Source organism: Phyllobates terribilis, unplaced genomic scaffold (assembly GCF_046119375.1).
Source record: "Phyllobates terribilis strain yellow unplaced genomic scaffold, ASM4611937v1 Scaffold_305__1_contigs__length_2280687, whole genome shotgun sequence".
Classification (NCBI taxonomy): Eukaryota; Metazoa; Chordata; class Amphibia; order Anura; family Dendrobatidae; genus Phyllobates; species Phyllobates terribilis.
Window position 1 is genome coordinate 1200024 of NW_027363065.1, and position 18451 is coordinate 1218474.

Sequence of the window (18451 nt, forward strand, 5' to 3'; positions counted from 1 at the left end):
CTTATAAAAGCTTTTTAACTGCAGCAGCTTTAGTGGACGCTACTGGAGCTGGAATTACGCGGCTGCTGGCATGAGACTTGCCCTCCAATAGATCCTTGTAAATGGATTTAAAGTGTATTCATTCAAATTAGAGAGACAATTTAAATTAAAAAGCTTAGAGCTGCCTCCACCACAGGGGGGCTCGCTCGACCCACCAGCGGACAGGCACCAGTATTGGGAGAGGGGGGCTGGCCGTCAGGGTTCACCGCGGCTCTGGCACAAACCCGGCGACGCGGAGGTGGCACGGGCAGGAGCGGACTGAACGTGTCGGCTTCTCATTTTTTGGATTTTAGAAGGGCATGACATGCCTATATCTGTGTCTCCCCCTCCTTTTACTCCTCCACCTCTTTTCTTTTCGCATGACTATATGTACTTGTCACTTTTCTATGTGTTAGTTGTGTCTTCTGAGCAGTTTGTCAGCTTTTGGACACCTTTGAAGGTGTTTTCTATGTGTTTCTATGTGTTTTTGTTTGCCTGCCATTGGTTTTAACGGTGTTCGAAGGGGTTCGACGAACAGTTCGACGAACAGTTCGGCGAACACACGGGTGTTCGACGAACCAAACCGAACTCGAACACTACGGGGGTGGCTCAACACTACTTGGAAGGCATAGGCAAAGACTATGGGAGACCCACTCCCCAATAATGGGAATAATGTTTTTAATATGCTGTACTGCATGGCTCTTGTAAGGGGCATTGCAAGTTCCTCCGTCCTAATTTTTGGCAGCTTTTGCTTGGAAGGCATAGGCGAAGACTATGGGAGACCCACTCCCCAATAATGGGAATAATGATTTTAATATGCTGTACTGCATGGCTCTTGTAAGGGGCATTAAAATCGTCTTGTTAAGCTACTGTGACCTCCACGTCTCTTCCAAGGGTCATTGATAATTGTCTTTTTATTCCACTGGGACCTCCACGTCTCTTCCAAGGGGCATTGATATTGTCTTTTTATTCCACTGTGACCTCCACGTCTCTTCCAAGAGGCATTAAAACTGTCTTGTTAAGCTACTGTGACCTCCACGTCTCTTCCAAGGGTCATTGATATTGTCTTTTTATTCCACTGGGACCTCCACATCTCTTCCAAGGGGCATTGATATTGTCTTTTGATTCCACTGCGACCTCCACCACTCTTCCAAGGGGCATTGATATTGTCTTTTTATTCCACTGTAACCTCCATCACTCTTCCAAGGGGCATTGATATTGTCTTTTTATTCCACTGGGACCTCCATGTCTCTTCCAATGGGCATTGATATTGTCTTTTTATTCCACTGGGACCTCCACATTTCTTCCAAGGGGCATTAAAACCGTCTTGTTAAACTACTCTGAACCCCACGTCTCTTCCAAGGGGCATTAAAACCGTCTTGTTAAGCTACTATGACCTCCACGTCTCTTCTAAGGGTCATTAAAACCGTCTTGTTAAGCCACTCTGAACTCCACAGCTCTTCCAAGTGTCATTGAGATGTTGTTTTTAATTACCTCTAACCTCCACGACTCTTCCAACGGGCATTGCATTTCCTCCTAATTTTAGTCAGCTTTTGCTTTTCAATGCATAGGCGAACACTAAGGGAGACCCACTCCCCAATAATGGGTAGAAGGTTTTTAGTATGCTGTAATCCACGTCTGTTTCAAGGGGCATTGCAGTTCCTCATAATTTTTGGAAAGCCTTCCATTCACTGCTTAGGCCAACAGTGTACAGGAGACCCAGTTGCTATAAATGGAAAAAACGGTTTAGTTAAGGCCCTCTGACCTCCATGTCACTTCCAAGGGGCATTGGAGTACCTCAAAATTTTTGGTAGGCATTGCACGCACTGTATGCCCTATAATTGTGTAGCCAAAACGCTCATTTTGGTACAGAAACATATCGTACAAGACATGTGTGGTTGACTGGCCTGATATTGATGTGAATGGTCCCTGTTCCTCCTCCTTTTTCTCCTTTGCCACCACCTCATCCATCATTCATCACCTGAAGCTTTGTTTTAACGGGAGTCATAGAACTGGGATAGTAGCAGGAAAGCATCCAGCAATCCTCGGAGGAGGTAGGATATGCGCCAAAACACTGACCACCTCAGGCCTAGCCGCTACTACGTACATGCACTTGCATTCCAAGGAACAGAAATCTAAGGAGATGGATGGCCTCATGATCATGAATAAGTTACTCGTTGTGTAGGAGGCCGACCACTGCTGCTGTCTGAACTTTGTTTCGAAGCCTGATTGACCCAGGACCCGCAATCCTCTATGTCTGGAGGACGTGTTGCATCCCAATGTCCAACTGTGTCCCGGCTTCTACAATATTAACCCAGTGTGAAGGCGTCAGTGAGATGGACCATTCACTTGTCCACGTGTTTGTGTTTAGGCTATCCTTCCCATTAAATGCACTGGGGAGGGCACAGGTAATGTTTTGCTATGCGCGCTTGTGTATAAGGAGCACAGGGACAAAAAGGGGCGGCTGGGGACCGTTTATGGACACCAGGACGCCCCCAGGCGGCTGAGGACCAAGCGTGGACACTCGGCCGCCGGGCAGCTGGAGACTGAGTATGGATACCAGGCCGCCGACGCAGCCATGATGTGGTGGCCAGATTCCGCCTCCACATGCCTAAAAGGCCCAATTTCAAGTGCAAGCAAGCAGTATGGTATTGCAGCCTGGGGGTGGGTGAGTGGCAGGCTGCATACTTGCGCTTGCATTGCAAGGAATGGGGGAGGTACAATTGAACACTGCCCTGGGACAAGGACTTGAACGGGGATAGTTGAAAGTCTGCAACGACAGGTGCAGGGCGGGAGGCATCTTCGCATGTGCCATGAACAGGGGGTTGGCGTGCACACACTACAGCGGAATAGGCTGTCCTTCCCACTAAATGCACTGGGGAGGGCACAGGTAATGTTTTCGTATGTGCGCTTGTGTATAAGGCGCACCGGGACAAATAGGGGCAGCTGGGGACCGAGTATGGACACCTCTCTGCCCCCTGGCGGCTGGGGACCGAGTGTAGACACCCGGCCGCCGGGCAGCTGGGGACTGAGTATGGATACCAGGACGCCGACGCAGCCATGACATGGTGGCGGCGTCTGCCTCCACAAGCCTAAAAGGCCTCATTTCAAGTGCAAGCAAGCTAGCAGTATGGTATTGCAGCCTGGGGGTGGGTGGGTGGCAGGCTGCACACTTACGCTTGCATTCCAAGAAAACAAGCAGATGCTAACTTGTATCATCATCATCATGCTCCTCACCTTGGCACTCTCAACTCCCCTGATGGAGAAGCCAGGGCCCACCGGAGGAGTCTGGTTGTCTGGTGGGCTCGTCCAATGCTGCCCTAAAGCAGGCCAGGCTAAGAAAAGTGTGGGAAGGGTTACCAGGACAAATAGTGGTGGCTGGGGACTGAGTATGGAGACCTTGCCGCCGATGCTGCCATGAGGTAGTGGCCAGCTTCATCCTCCTCCAAACTAAAAGGACCCATTTCAAGTGCAAGCTAGCAGTATACTATTGCAGCCTGCGGGTGGGTGGTTGGCTGCATATTTGCGCTTGCATTGCAAGGAATAGGGGAGGTACAATTGAACACTGCCCTGGGACAAGGACTTGCACGGGGATAGTTGCAAGTCTGCATCTTCTGATGCGGCAAGGATCCCTTCTGATGGGCACACTTTTAGGCAGTGACCTGGGTGTCAGAGATGCTTCCAGGGGTCTTCCCCGTGCTGTTCCCATGACTTTTCAGCACTGTATGCATGTGTCACACAGCACATGGCCAGATAAGGTTGTAAAATGTTAAAATGACATTTCCCGGTGAATGCATTTGTCATGGTTGAAAGCAATACAAAAGTACAAAAACGCATAAAAAAAATGCTACTTGTGAACATAGGCCAAGGTGTGGAGGAGTATTTTGGTTTTTGGTTATTTATTTTACCTTATACACAAGTCTTTACCCTGGAAAGGATGTTCCTTAACATATTTCACAGGAAAACAGTTTCAGTTTCGTCTTTGAACGTTTTATTGTGAGCCTGTAAAAGTGGCTTAATACCTCTGACCAAGTTGTTGACAGCAGTGACCTGGGGGTCAGAAATGCTTCCTGGGGCGATCCCCATGCTGTCCCCATGTCATTTGAGCACTGTCACTATCGTTTTGGGCACTTTTTAGGCTTTCTACAGACTGCCGGGGGTGCCGCCGCAAAAATGCTCGGGTCTCCCATAGACTAACATTGGGCTCGTTGCTCGGGTCGAGCACCCGAGTATCACGGCGAGCTCGGTCCGAGCTGAGCACCCGAGCATTTTAGTGCTCGCTCAACACTACACGTGAACTTTGCAAGGCACTGTTTTAAGTAGTGAAACATAAAATTGTTTATATTTGGCATCAAAATAAATATACCGACTGATATAACAAAGTGAGCTATTCATTAATGAAAATTTGATCTAGCACATCGTGAAAACTCCCGGTCAGTATTGTTTTATGTTTTTTTCTACATTTTTGTAATCTGCTAATTTCATGTATTCCGCAGAAATATTATTAATATTGAGTCAAATATCAGTTCTACATGTGGAGAGACGAGCCTCCATACTGATCCTCTGCGCCTCTATATTTGGAGACATACAGAATCTCTTCACGAGAATTTGTCTGGAGATATTGACCTAAATGACTAAGGCCGGAATCTTACAGAGATAGTTGGTGACTAGAACGTTCATTTTCACGGGAAGCTTTAGGGTCACATTTACATATAAAGAACCAGGATAATAACTGTTTATAGTGAAAAGCAGTTTATTAAGAATAAAACAACAAACGCAAGAAAACAACGATCAACTATTTACAAAAGCCAAGGAAGCTTGAAGTGTCCTTGGTGGTCCCTGTATGGACCTTGGTGGGGCAGGTTCCCAGCATGTGTGGAGGATCCTGGGATGTCAAACACAGTAATATTGGGACGGGGACAGGAGGGTGATTCATTTCCAGGGGTAATTGTGGTCGTAGGGTAGAGGGGTTTTGGTAATGGATGTTAGATTAAGATGGGAAGGGGGAATAAACGTTAGATGGTGATGGATAGTTAACCTGGGGTATAGGTGGGAAATTTGGGCAAAGCACAAATACTGGGAGGGGCAACTACATTAGGAGGAACAAAGCTTGAATTAGACGTGGGAAGGTTCCATAGAATCATTGGGAAAGACGATGCGGGGTCTGGAGGATTGGATGGAGCTGCAGCTTCTGGTATGACGGGATCTTTGTCATTTGTAAGAGGAGGATGATGGTCATTTAAAGGCCTGTAGGGATGTCCATTGATAATGAAGGGGGCCAGGTCAAGCTGGTAGAATTCCTCCCTGCTGACCGCCGTATTCTGAAGCTTCATGGCCTCTGGAGGAATCCGACTCACATCCACTGTCCAGAAGTTTCCTTTGTCCTGAGGCCTGTGAGGATCCTTCAGCACCTGAAATAAAGATGAAATAAATTCAGATAAAGGTTCAAATAAAATTCGAATTTCTGCAATATAAAGTCACTACTGTATATAGAGGTCACAGAGAAGAAATGATTATGTGACAATAACTTTGGTAGAAAACTCTGGGATCTTTAAGTTTGTTTATAGGGGGTTTTAGGAGAGAAAATGTATCAGTAATATTAGAATTGGGAAATACATTTTTTCTGAAAATGTAACAAAGTGATACCTTCTATAAAATGTCAAATCCTTGATTTAAATGTAATAAAAAAGACACTTAAAATTAAGCAGATGAGATTTATGAAATAGAAAATTATTACTGTGAGCGTATAAATATTTAGTGAGATGAAGAAAAGTCCTGTCTCACTAGAGGAGAAATACAGCGCTGTGTGTGATGAGGTTTATGGAGGAGAACCTGCAATCTGCTAACGTTATTATGTTGAAATTACTTTTTGCACCAGACTTAAAAAGTGTCCAGAAAGTGAGATCTGGTCTAAGAGACAATTGTAAAATGCAGCAATTTTATTAGATCTTGTATTAGAAACATGACATATTTGAGGCTTAAAATAGGACGAGAGTCATTAGAGATGTATCTTACCCCGTGGACCATTTTGATGATTTTTCACGATTTCCATTATTTCTACCATCTTTTAAAATTAAGCATTTTACAATATTAATACATTTCCCCTTATATGTAAAAAACAGCAATGTCCATTAGAAGAGAATCACCCCAGTAAATGACCACACGGAGTCCCCACCTTTCTGAAGCAGTCGTTGGAGTACAGGTTGTGTCTGACAGAGTCTTTCCATCCTTGGTATCGTCCATACAAAATGGGGAAGAAGTCGCTGATCTTTTCCAAAATCTGAAGGCAAAAAAACATTCAGTTCTGTAAATTAGTTAATATCAGTGAATAGTGTTGATCAAGCACTAAAATGCTCGGGTGCTCAAAGCTCGGGCCGAGCTCGCCGTGATACTTGGGTGCTCGACCCGAGCAACGAGCCCAATGTTAGTCTATGGGAGACCCAAGCATTTTTGCGGCGGCACCCACGGCAGTCTGTAGAAAGCCTAAAAAGTGCCCAAAACGATAGTGACAGTGCTCAAATGACATGGGGACAGCATGGGGATCGCCCCAGAAAGCATTTCTGGCCCCCAGGTCACTGCTGTCAACAACGTGGTCAGATGTATTAAGCCACTTTTACGGGCTCACAATAAAAAGTTCAAAAATGAAACGGAAACTGTTTTCCTGTGAAATATGTTAAGGAACATCCTTTCCAGGGTAAAGACTTGTGTATAAGGTAAAATAAATAACCAAAAACAAGAATACTCCTCCACACCTTGGGCTATGTTCACAAGTAGCATTTTTTATGCGTTTTTGCACTTTTGTATTGCTTTCAACCGTGACAAATGAACTCACAGGGAAATGTCATTTTAACATTTTACAACCTTATCTGGCCATGTGCTGTGTGACACATGCATATAGTGCTGAAAAGACATGGGAACAGCATGGGGAAGACCCCTGGAAGCATCTCTGACACCCAGGTCACTGCCTAAAAGTGTGACCATCAGAAGTGATCCTTGCCGCATCAGAAGATGCAGACTTGCAACTATCCCCGTGCAAGTCCTTGTCCCAGGGCAGTGTTCAATTGTACCTCCCCCGTTCCTTGCAATGCAAGTGCAAATATGCAGCCAACCACCCACCCACCCGCAGGCTGCAATAGTATACTGCTAGCTTGCACTTGAAATGGGGCCTTTTAGATTGGAGGAGGCCGAAGCTGGCCACTACCTTATGGCTGCGTCGGTGGCGAGGTCTCCATACTCAGCCCCAGCCGCCACTATTTGTCCCGATAACCTTCCCCACACTTTTCTTAGCCTGGCCTGCTTTAGGGCAGCATTGGACGAGCCCACCAGACAACCAGACTCCTCCAGTGGGCCCTGGCTTCTCCATCAGGGGAGTTGAGAGTGCCAAGGTAAGGAGCATGATGATAATGATAGAAGTTAGCATCTGCTTTGTTTTCTTGGAATGCAAGCGTAAGTGTGCAGCCTGACACCCACCCACCCCCAGGCTGCAGTACCATACTGCTAGCTTGCTTGCACTTGAAATGAGGCCTTTTAGGCTTGTGGAGGCAGACGCCGGCCACCATGTCATGGCTGCGTCGACGGCCTGGTATCCACACTCAGTCCCCAGCTGCCCGGCGGCCGGGTGTCCACGCTCGGTCCCCAGCCGCCAGGGGGCAGCCGGGTGTCCATACTCGGTCCCCAGCTGCCCCTATTTGTCCCGGTGCGCCTTATACACAAGTGCGCATACCAAAACATTACTTGTGCCCTCCCCAGTGGATTTAGTGGGAAGGACAGCCTATTCCGCTGTAGTGTGTGCACGCCAACCCCCTGTTCATGGCACATGCGAAGATACCTCCCGCCCTGCACCTGTCGTTGCAGACTTGCAACTATCCCCGTTCAAGTCCTTGTCCCAGGGCAGTGTTAAATTGTACCTCCCCCATTCCTTGCAATGCACGCGCAAGTACGCAGCCTGCCACCCACCCACCCACCCACCCCCAGGCTGCAATACCATACTGCTTGAATGCACTTGAAATTGGGCCTTTTAGGCATGTGGAGGCGGAATTTAGACACCAAGTCATGGCTGCGTCGGCGCCCTGGTATCCATACTCAGTTCCCAGGCGCCGCCGGCCGGGTGTCCACGCTTGGTCCCCAGCCACCAGGGGGCGGCCGGGTGTCCATACTCGGTACCCAGCCGCCCCTATTTGTCCCGGTGCGCCTTATACACAAGCGCGCATACCAAAACATTACCTGTGCCCTCCCCAATGCATTTAGTAGGAAGGACAGCCTAACCACAAACACGAGGACAAGTGAATGTGGCCAGGTATGGTCCATCTCACTGACGCCTTCACACTGGGTTAATATTGTGGAAGCCGGGACACAGTTGGACACTGGGATGCAACACGTCCTCCAGACATAGAGGATTGCGGGTCCTGGGTCAATCAGGCTTCAGCACAAAGTTCAGAAGGTAGACAGCAGCAGTGGTCGGCCTCCTACACAACGAGTAAATTATTCATGATCATGAGGCCATCCATCTCCTTAGCTTTCTGTTCCTTGGAATGCAAGCGCATGTATGTAGTAGGGCTAGGCCTGAAGTGGTCAGCGTTTTGGCGCATATCCTACCTCCTCCGAGGATTGCTGGAAGTTTTCCCTGCTACTATCCCAGTTCTATGACTCCTGTTAAAACAAAGCTTCAGGTGATGAATGATGGATGAGGTGGTGGCAAAGGAGAAAGAGCAGGAAAAACAGGGACCATTCACATCAATATCAGGCCAGTCAACCACACATGTCTTGTAGGATATGTTTCTGTACCAAAAGGAGCGGTTCGGTTACGCAGTTATAGGGCATACAGTGAATGCAATGCCTACCAAAAATTTCGAGGCACTCCAATGCCCCTTGGAAGTGACATGGAGATCAGAGGGCCTTAACTAAACCCTTTTTTCCATTTATAGCAACTGGGTCTCCTGTACACTGTTGGCCTAAGCAATGAATGGAAGGCTTTCCAAAAATTATGAGGAACTGCAATGACCCTTGAAACAGACGTGGATTACAGCATACTAAAAACCTTCTACCCATTATTGGGGAGTGGGTCTCCCTTAGTGTTCGCCTATGTATTGAAAAGCAAAAGCTGACTAAAATTAGGAGGAAATACAATGCCCATTGGAAGAGTCGTGGAGGTTAGAGGTAATTAAAAACAACATTTCAATGCCCCTTGGAAGAGCTGTGGAGTTCAGAGTTGTTTAACAAGACGGTTTTAATGCCCCTTGGAAGAGACGTGGAGGTCACAGTAGCTTAACAAGATGGTTTTAATGCCTCTTGGAAGAGACGTGGAGTTCAGAGTGGTTTAACAAGACGGTTTTAATGCCCCTTGGAAGAGACGTGGAGTTCAGAGTGGTTTAACAGGATGGTTTTAATGCCCCTTGGAAGAGAAGTGGAGGTCACAGTAGCTTAACAAGACGGTTTTAATGCCCCTTGGAAGAGACGTGGAGTTCAGAGTGGTTTAACAAGACGGTCTTAATGCCCCTTGGAAGGGACGTGGAGGTCACAGTAGCTTAACAAGATGGTTTTAATGCCCCTTAGAAGAGACGTGGAGTTCAGAGTGGTTTAACAAGACGGTTTTAATGCCCCTTGAAAGAGACGTGGAGTTCAGAGTGGTTTAACAAGACAGTTTTAATGCTCCTTGGAAGAGACTTGGGAGTTCAGAGTGGTTTAACAAGACAGTTTTAATGCCCCTTGGAAGAGATGTGGAGCTCAGAGTGGTTTAACAAGACAGTTTTAATGTCTCTTGGAAGAGACGTGGAGTTCAGAGTGGTTTAACAAGACGGTTTTAATGCCCCTTGGAAGAGACGTGGAGTTCAGAGTGGTTTAACAAGACGGTTTTAATGCCCCTTTGAAGAGATGTGGAGTTCAGAGTGGTTTAACAAGATGGTTTTAATGCCCCTTGGAAGAGACGTGGAGGTCACAGTAGGTTAACAAGATGGTTTTAATGCCCCTTGGAAGAGACGTGGAGGTCACAGTGGTTTAACAAGACGGTTTTAATGCCCCTTGGAAGAGACTTGGAGTTCAGAGTGGTTTAACAAGATGGTTTTAATGCCCCTTGGAGGAGACTTGGAGTTCAGAGTGGTTTAGCAAGACGGTTTTAATGCCCCTTGAAAGAGACGTAGAGTTCAGAGTGGTTTAACAAGACGGTTTTAATGCCCCTTGGAAGAGACAGGGAGTTCTGAGTGGTTTAACAAGACGGTTTTAATGCCCCTTGGAAGAGTGGTGGAGGTCGCAGTGGAATAAAAAGACAATATCAATGCCCCTTGGAAGAGTGGTGGAGGTCGCAGTGGAATAAAAAGACAATATGAATGCCCCTTGGTAGAGTGGTGGAGGGCCCAGTGGAATAAAAAGACAATATCAATGCCCCTTGGAAGAGACGTGGGGATCAAAGTAGCTTAACAAGATGATTTTAATGCCCCTTACAAGAGCCATGCAGTTCAGCGTATTAAAAACATTATTCCCATTATTGGGGAGTGGGTCTCCCATAGTCTTTGCCTATGCCTTCCAAGCAAAAGCTGCCAAAAATTAGGACGGAAAAATTTGCAATGCCCCTTACAAGAGCCATGCAGTTCAGCGTATTAAAAACATTATTCCCATTATTGGGGAGTGGGTCTCCCATAGTCTTTGTCTATGCCTTCCAAGCAAAAGCTGCCAAAAATTAGGACGGAGGAACTTGCAATGCCCTTACAAGAGCCATGCAGTACAGCATATTAAAATCATTATTCCCATTATTGGGGAGTGGGTCTCCCATAGTGTTTGCCTATGCCTTCCAAGCAAAAGCTGCCAAAAATTAGAACGGAGGAACTTGCAATGCTCTCAACAAGGACCACGGTCACCCTGGTGGTATAGTGGTGGTGGAGGCTGAGGATAAGGAGAAGAGCAAAAAACAGCCGACATGAGGAAGCGTATACCCATGTGTGGGTGTGAAGCGGTGCATGGGAATACACCTCCCAAAATAACACAGTGGATTTGACTTTATGTTACTCTGCTGTCATTTGGTGGTGATGAAAAGTCTTGTCCAATCCAGCCCTTGCTCATTTTGATAAGGGCCAGCTTGTCAGCATTGTCAGTTGACAGGCGAGTGCGCTTATCAGTTATAATTCCCCCAGCGGCACTAAAAACACGCTCCGATAACACGCTAGCGGCAGGGCAGGCCAGGACCTCCAAGGCGTACAAAGTAAGTTCATTCCAAGTGTCCAGCTTGGATACCCAATAATTAAAAGGCACAGAGGAATCACGGAGGACGCTGGTACGGTCGGCAAGGTACTACCTCACCATCTTTTGAAACTTTCCACTCCTTGTGAGAGTACCCTGCACCTCAGGGCCTGTAAGCTGGGCGGGTCTCAGAAAACTGTCCCAGAACCTTGACAGTGTTCCCCTGCCTCTGCTGGATTGTTTGGGCAACGAACTGTGACCTCTGCCGCTAGCATGTTCAGATGGGAATTTTTTTTAACAGTTCTTCAGCAAGGGCCTTCTGGTACCGCCCCATTTTTGTAGACCTCTCCACCTCAGGAATAAGAGAGTGAAAGTTCTCCTTGTATTGGGGGTCTAAAAGTGTCACCAACCAGTAATGACTGTCACCCAACATTTTGACAATGCGAGGGTCACGGTTAAGGCATCATAACATAAAGTCAGCTATGCGTGCCAGACTGGTAACGGGCAAGACTTCCGTGTCCTCACCAAGATGACGACTGACCATGCTCTCCTCCCCCCTGTCCTCAGGCCACCCACGCTGAACTGATGGTATGACAGTTGTACAGGTACTACCGTCTACAGCGCATGATACCAGCTCCTGTTCTTCCTCCTCTCCCTCATTGTCCCCCAATGCACGTTGGGATGAGATGAGGCTGGGCTGTGTGTAATCGCTCGCTATGGCTTCTTGATCCAGCTCATCATACTCTGGCTGCAATGCCTCCTCTTTAATTCTCTGCAGAGATCGTTGCAAAAGACAGACAAGTGGGATGCTGAAGCTAATGATGGCATCATCGCCACTCACCATCTTGGTGGACTCCTCAACGTTTGTCAGGATGGTACGTATGTCAGGCATCCAGGTCCACTCCTGAGGTCTTATGTGTGGAGTCTGACCTGAATATCGACTGCCTTGTTGCAGCTGGTACTCCACAACTGCTCTCTTCTGCTCACAAATCCTTTGCAACATGTGGAGGGTAGAGTTCCAAAGTGTGGGGACATCACACACCAGTCGGTGTGCCGGAAGCTGCAAACGGTGCTGCAACACAGCATGGGCGGCGGAAGCTGTAGCCGACTTCCGAAAATGAGCTGACAGGCGGAGTACTTTGACTAGCAGATCTGGCAACTCGGGGTACGATTTAAGAAACCGCTGAACCACGAGGTTAAGCACATGAGCCAGACATTGTACGTGTGTGATCTCACCTCGCCTTAGACCCGCCACGAGGTTACGGCCATTGTCACACACGACCATGCCTGGATGTAGGCTCAGCGGTCTCAGCCACAGATCTGCCTGCTCTTTCACAGCTGTCCACAACTCACAAGCAGTGTGAGGTTTATCACCTAAGCTTATGAGTTTCAGCACAGCCTGTTGCCGCTTGGCTGAGGCAGTACTGCAGTGCTTCCAGCTTGTAACTGATGTGGTGATATCTGAGATGGAGGCTGAACAGGAGGAGGAGGAGGATGATGCGCAGGAGCTGTACACTGTGGGGGCAACTCTGACTGATATAGGGACCGCAATCCTCGGTGTGGGAAAAATGTGTTCCATCCCAAGGTCCGACTGAGTCCCGGCTTTTACTATGTTTACCCAGTGTGCCGTCAGGGAGATGTACCGTCCCTGGCCACAAGCACTTGTCCACGTGTCCGTTGTCAGGTGGACTCTCCCAGTAACTGCGTTGTTGAGGGCACGGCAGATGTTTTGGGACACAAGCTTGTGTAGTGCGCGGATGGCACACCGGGCAAAATAGTGTCGGCTGGGGACCGAGTACCGAGGGACGGCCACCGCCATAAGGTTGCGGAAGGATTCCGTCTCCACCTCCCTAAAAGGCAGCATTTCCAACTCAAGCAGTCGTGAAATGTGCGAATTTAGAACTGCGGCCTGTGGGGCGTTGGCTGCGAATTTGCGCTTTCGTTCAAAGGTCTGGGATATGGACAATTGAACGCTGCGGTGGGACATGGACGTGGACGTTGATGCTGTTTCTTGAGAAACTGCCATAACAAGTGAAAACTGAGAGGAGGGGGCATCTCTGCATGCAGTATGGTCAGGGGATTGCCTTGCACGCACAACAGGGGGTTCTCTTACACGCACAACAGCGGAAGATGCAGTGGTGACACCCGCTGACACTGGTCGTGGACCCTGGGGTTCGCCCCACAAAGTCGGGTGCTTTTCTGATGTGTGCCTGATCATGCTGGTGGTGTCACCGATGCTGATGCTGGCCTGGCAGGTGGTACAAATGGCCTTTTTGGGGTTATCAGCAGAGTCTTTAAAAAAATTCCAGACTCTGGAAGACCTACCGGTTGTACTGGCAACGTCCCTCATGTTGGTGTTACGGGGAACGGTTGCCCGCCTTCTGTCTGCCGGCACCACACTGCTTCTTCCTGCCTGTTGGGGTACTCTTCCTCCCTCCCCCTGTGTGCTGCTGGCCTCGCTCTGTGTGTCCTCCTGCCACGTTTGGTCAGTTACTAGATCATCCACCACCTCCTACTCTTCCACTTCCGCACCACGGTCCTCCTCCTCACTTTGTGGCAATTGTGTCTCGTCATCGTCCACCTCTTGTGACAAATTGCCAGCATTGCCTCCCTGTGGCCGTGGCTGTTCAAATATTTGGCCATCGCTACATGGGATCTCCTCTTCCACCACTTCAAGTGGAGCAGGCGAGGGGCCCAAATATGGAAATGGACTTGTGAACAGCTCTTCAGAGTGTCCAACTGTGGGATCAGTATGCGGTCGAGACTCACGGCTACTAAAACTTGACCGTGTGGAAGACAGACCGGAGGTGGTGGTGCCCAGGTGACTGGAAGTATTATCTGCTATCCAATTAATAACCTGTTCACACTGATCAGTTTGCAATAGTGGTGTTGTTGTGTGCTTCCATAGTAATTCGGTCAAGAACTGGGAGCGAGAAGATGTGGCTGTTGGTTGTGGCACATTTGCACCTTGGCCACGGCCCCATCCTCTGCACGTACCATCACCAGAACGTCCAGTTCCACGTCCCTTGCCACTCGCCTTGCCCATTGCAAATGAAGTAAAATAGCTTACACTCGCACTATCAATGGCAAAAGGGTAATATAAAGGAGATTAGAACCGTGGAATAGTAAAACCACAGTTCTAGTTCTCTGGCCTACACCAGAATCTTTTAAACAGATATATTTGTGTCTGAACAGTAAGCGTGTTAAGCGTCGGGCGGTTACTGGATTCGAAATGGGTCCAGAACTTTCTATAGTCTCCCATTCTGGTCCAGCCAGGGGTGATGCTGCTCATCATTTCGTCAGTCCCAACGCCTAGCTGGTTCACGAGATGTACAGATTGTCTTTGGGGTATTTGTGCCTAGCATCATGAAGCATAGGTTGCGGAGGGAGACAGGGCTGCTGAAGCCTAAGTCCAGGATTCTCTGTACTGAGCATGCCCGTGACATGGCGGACCGTGATTGGTGGTTTGGGAGTCAGCTGATCCGGTGACCTGGCACCGCCTGATTGGTCGCGGATGAAGTCACCAATGGTGCGACGGTGGGCAGGGCTTAATCTTTAAAAGACCCGCCCACAAACATGGCGGTGCGCTCTGATCATTGACCATTGATGTTGTGTGGACGCTTGGTCTCTTGGGCTCCACGTGTGCTTTAGTTTCTGTTAGGCAGGTGTAGTGGAAATAGGCAGGCTAGTGGAAATAGGCAGGTAGCTTCGTCTAGCAGTCTGGCTCTGCCAAAGGGGTCGCCTAACACCCCGAGCAGCCTGCAGACGTCCTATTCCCGGTTATCACCTGTAAGCCACATGGAGTGATACCCCCCCAGTCCGGTAGCACGCCGGCTGGAGGCACGTGTTCGCCGGCGTGAGTCACACACGCATCCTAGCGCCAACATTGTAGTCCCTGTGCTGCAACAGGACTACAGATATATTCTTTATCACACATCTCTCGTGATGTTAACGGAGATAGTGCGGATCCTTATCCCCTTTCCGGTGTTCTGTAACCCGGAGGGGATTGCTATTTAAGTTGGTTAGTTCCTTTTCACCCAGAAGGTGTTCGGCAGTAGTCCACTAGGCTGCATCGCGGACCCCGGGTTTGGTTGCGTTCCATTATAATAAAGTTGTTTGCAACCGTCCCGTTAACAGTTTCAGAGCCCCAGGGTCTTGCCGAAAATGTCCGATAACCAGCAACTGCAGCGCTATATACAGCAGCTTGAGACCAGACTTAGGACTCTGGAACAAGCTAACCCGGTAGCTGATATCACTGCAGTAGCTACCCAGGCGGCTTCTCAAGCAGCCAATCTGGTTAACTCGGATGTGGCAATTGCTGCGGCAGCTGCAACTGCTCCATTACCCCGTTTTGCTCTCCCGGAAAAATTTTCTGGAAACAGTAAATCCTGCAGGGGTTGTATTCATTTATGCTCCATTCAGTTGGAGATGATGGAGGCACGGTTCCCCTCCGAAAGAGCTAAAGTGGGTTATGTCATCTCATTACTCTCCCACAGGGCTCTGGAGTGGGCTACTCCTCTATGGGAGCGGAATGATCTGGTTGTGGCTTATGCGGGTCTTTTCCTTAAGACCCTAAAGAGTGTATTCCTAGGTCCTCAGGTCACGCATGACACGGCTCTTAAGCTTCTTGCGTTGATCCAGGGTTCGGCCACCACCAGCCACTATGCCATCCAGTTCAGGGATTGCTATTTAAGTTGGTTGGTTCCTTTTCACCCAGAAGGTGTTCGGCAGCAGTCCACTAGGCTGCATCGCGGACCCCGGGTTCGGTTGCGTTCCATTATAATAAAGTTGTTTGCCACCATCCCCTTAACACAGCGAGACACTGAAACTGTTTTTTTTTATGCAAAAAGGTGGATTACACCCAGATTTCAACCGTGGAAGAGGAAAACCACAGTTCTAGTTTCTGGCCTACACCAGAATGTTTTAAACAGATATATTTGTGTCTGAACAGTCAGCGAGACACTGAAACAGTTTTTTGTTATGCAAAAAGTTGGATTACACCCAGATTTGAACCGTGGAAGAGGAAAACCACAGTTCTAGTTCTCTGGCCTACACCAGAATCTTTTAAACAGATATAGTTGTGTCTGAACAGTCAGCGAGACACTGAAACAGTGTTTTTTTATGCAAAAAGGTGGATTACACCCAGATTTGAACCGTGGAAGAGGAAAACCACAGTTCTAGTTCTCTGGCCTACACCAGAATCTTGTAAACAGATATATTTGTGTCTGAACAGTTAACGAGACACTCAAACTGTTTTTTTTTATGGAAAAAAGGCAAAAAAGTGGATAATACAGAGATTTGAACCGTGGAACTGAAAAACCACAGTTCTAGTTATCTGGCCTACACCAGACTCTTTTAAACATATATATTTGTGTCTGAACACTCACAGACACACTCAGTTTTGTTTTTTTTTGGGGGGGGGGGGATACCAAAAGTTTAATAAGAGGGGTATTTGTACAGTCTAACTGAGAAAAAAAAAAAAGAGGATTTAGATGAAAAAAAAAAGATTTTTTTCTGGCCCCTGAGACCTGGGGCTAAGTCTAGCAATGTGAGAAGCAGCACACAGGACTGTAATGCAGTGTTTGTTGGTATAACCACTGCGTCTCCTATACAGCCTGCCTGCCTGCCTGATATCTGGGATGGATATTAGTCCTGAGAAGTACTGTTTGTTTGATTTGGCAGGCTTTAGAGACCCTACACTATCTATTTCGCAGTATAAATCTCTCCCTAGCTCAGCAGCACTCTCCATACACCGTCTGAACTGGAGCGACTGTGTCCAAGATGTCAGCGACCGGTTTTCAATACTCGAGGTGACGCTGTGCGGCCAGCCAATCACTGTAATGCCCACAACCAACATGGCTGCGGCATTACAGTGACTGGCTGGCAATCCCTGCATGTTCATTGGCTCTGTAAAGAGCGCCAAACGTGCAGGCCGGAGACCCGAGCTCCCGCCCGAGTAACCGGGAAATGCTCGGTGCTCGCCGAACATCCCGAGTAGTGAGATGCTCGGGCGAGTACTGAGCAGTGTCAAGCATGCTCGCTCAACACTATCAGTGAACTCTTTTATCCTAAATTATGAATTCAATGTTCCTAATAAGTATTTATTAAAAATTACAATTTATATGAAAGGTAAAGAACCAGCAAGAAGTTTATAATTCTTTTCACCTGGATATTCCTGGCTGTTATAACATGTAACAGTATATTCCCACAATGCGGGAAAGTCTTATGAATATTTTTGTTTTTTTTATTTGTGTATATGACTTAAGAAAAAAATTTAGCAAAAGTAAAAATGTATCCACGTAGCAGAAGTTCGGGCTTAAAAGATTTGTTGATCCCCTCTAGGAGTCCTAAGTCAATATCCAACTATCTTATTCCTTTATAACATCGTTCTCTTACCTGCAGCAGCTTCAGCTTCTTGTCTGTGACACATTGAATCACCAGCGCAATCATGGCCAGGTAAGAGTATGGAGGCTTGGGGTATCGCTGGTAATTCTTCTTCTCCCCAGAGGTTTTCTCCTCCTGACCTGGTGTCATCATTGGGTCACGCTGTACACTTGTATCCTATCCTGGAGCACCGTCCATGTTGGAGTCCATCTGCAGTATCTGCTCAACACTTGGCATATTGATGGTTTCCCAGGGTTGGAGATTTGAGTTCATGTCTCACAGATGTCTTCACAATATTAGATCTGGGTCAGGGAAGGAGCCTTGATAAGCGCTGATCACCCCACCTCAGGCTTTGTTATGTTAATACCCCCAAAACAAGATGGAGCCCATTGCTGGTTACACCTCAACTGTTATTGAAAGACCTTTAGCCGTAAAGACAATAGCAGTATGAATACACAAAGTTTCAGTCCTTGGGTGTGATCCATCCTTAAAACATCCTTTGTCATGTATATCATGTGTATACCATGTGGATCCTTGTTTGTTAACAATTATCAACCTCATAGGTAAAGCTGAGGCCAAGAAGGAAATAATCAACATTTTGAGCCTTGACTGAAGATCTTACTTTTTTGAGTTTGTATAAAGTCACTTACAGACCAAATTACCAATCATTTATCTTAGATATATATTTTAATTATTAATCCAGTCAACTAATATATTCCACATTAATGGTTATGGCTTTTACACTCCAACCCATTATTCAATGTATTTGGATGAGTATATATATACTAGATGGTGACCCGATTCTAACGCATCGGGTATTCTAGAATATGTATGCGGCTGACCATGTGTGACTAATCACCGAAGCAGTGTTTAAATGGGT

The 18451-nt window shown here is 47.5% G+C and overlaps 1 pseudogene; it reads right to left on the minus strand.

The window, feature by feature from the left end:
- Positions 1-4817: 4817 nt before the first annotated feature.
- On the minus strand, positions 4818-17844 carry LOC141220979 (forkhead activin signal transducer 3-like; annotated as a pseudogene).
- Positions 17845-18451: the final 607 nt, after the last annotated feature.